This window comes from Microtus ochrogaster, chromosome 6 (genome assembly GCF_000317375.1).
Source record: "Microtus ochrogaster isolate Prairie Vole_2 chromosome 6, MicOch1.0, whole genome shotgun sequence".
Taxonomy (NCBI): domain Eukaryota; kingdom Metazoa; phylum Chordata; class Mammalia; order Rodentia; family Cricetidae; genus Microtus; species Microtus ochrogaster.
In genome coordinates, this window is record NC_022013.1 from 71,034,475 (window position 1) to 71,035,510 (window position 1,036).

The window sequence follows — 1,036 nt, forward strand, 5'->3', positions numbered from 1 at the left end:
AAAATTATTGAGTACTGTTGAGAATGTGCTGAAATGTCATGAAAATATGATATTTAAAGCTGGGGGTGTAGTTCAGTTGGGATAATGCTTGCTTAGCATGCACGAAGTCCTGGGTCCCATCTCCAGCGCCTCATGAACCCCAGCACGGTAGCACACGCTTGTAATCACAGAATTCTGAAGTGAGGCAGGAGGATCAGGGATTCAAATTTATCCTTGGCTACATGGGAAGTTTGGGGTCAGCGAGGGCTACATGACGCCGTGTTTCCAACACATATAAGAAATGCAGCGTTTTTTTTTAAAAAATTAAAATCCTGAGTTCATTTCACAAGTGTATTTTTGTTTCCCCACCGTTTTCACGTCTGACCACCAGTATTACTAGGTCCTATCGAAACATTCCACACATACTTACGGCAAAGTAAAGGGTGGAGTTCCACCGCTGAAAACTGAACAGGCGTTTGGACACCACATTCTTGACGATGGAATGTGGACAACATCTACCAAACACAGCAAGGCAGCTCTCATTTTGCACTATAGGAAGGAGAGCTAGCTATAAACGGTTACAGGAATCAAGTAAGACTCTTGTTGTTTTCAACTCAAACCTTCTCACATTAAATTGCCTCCTTAACATTTTAGGGACATGATAATGTTTTGTTTTGTTTTGTTTTGTTTTGTTTTTGAGACAGTTTTCTCTGTGTAGCAGAGCCCTGGCTGCCCTGGAACTTGCTTGTAGATCAAGCTGGCCTAGAATTCAGAGGTCTGTTCACCTGTCTCTGCCTTCTGAACGCTGGGATTAAAGGCACAGGCCACCATAACTGCCCCGGGCAAGTTTTTTGGGGAAGAAAAAAAATATGTATTTATTTATCCCAGGTGTGGTGGCACAAGCCTTTAATCCCAGCACTGGGGAGGCAGAGGCAGATGGATCTCCACAGGGAAAGCTTTGCCTGGAAAGCTAGGGCTGCTATAGTGAAATGCCGTCACATATAGATATAGATATAGATATAGATATAGATATAGATATAGATATAGATATAGATAT